At 56.1% G+C, this 353-nt stretch overlaps 1 non-coding gene across 1 annotated transcript; it reads right to left on the bottom strand.

Moving 5' to 3' along the window:
* On the bottom strand, nt 1–78 carry Tc00.1047053494287.10. Its single transcript, XR_008255056.1, has one exon. It is a non-coding gene; the product is annotated as a spliced leader RNA, 3' partial (transcript).
* Nucleotides 79–353: the final 275 nt, after the last annotated feature.

Below are 353 nucleotides of genomic sequence, written 5' to 3'. Positions count from 1 at the left end.
AAACATAACCGCCAGAGCCGGGTTGGAAGCTTCGCGTACCAATATAGTACAGAAACTGTATCAATAATAGCGTTAGTTGAAAGGAGTTGTGTTCCACAACGGTTTTCAATTTTGATGAGGGTTCCTTCGCGCCACTTGGGACCGTGTACAAAACCCCCCCCCCCCCCTCCCAGGCCACACTGGGGAGGGGTCAGGGTCCGGGATGTCGGCCCCGGGATAGCGCCGTGGACGGCGTCAGGGGGCGGAAAAGACGCACATGGCGAGTGTGGAACAGCAAATGCAGCCGAGTGTGCGAGCAAAGCAAAAACACCGGAAAACACAGGAAGAAGCGCGGCATACGCGGAAAAAAGGCG

Source organism: Trypanosoma cruzi (genome assembly GCF_000209065.1).
Source record: "Trypanosoma cruzi strain CL Brener chromosome Unknown tcruzi_1047053494287, whole genome shotgun sequence".
Classification (NCBI taxonomy): Eukaryota; Euglenozoa; class Kinetoplastea; order Trypanosomatida; family Trypanosomatidae; genus Trypanosoma; species Trypanosoma cruzi.
This window is presented reverse-complemented; position numbering and strand designations above follow the sequence as displayed.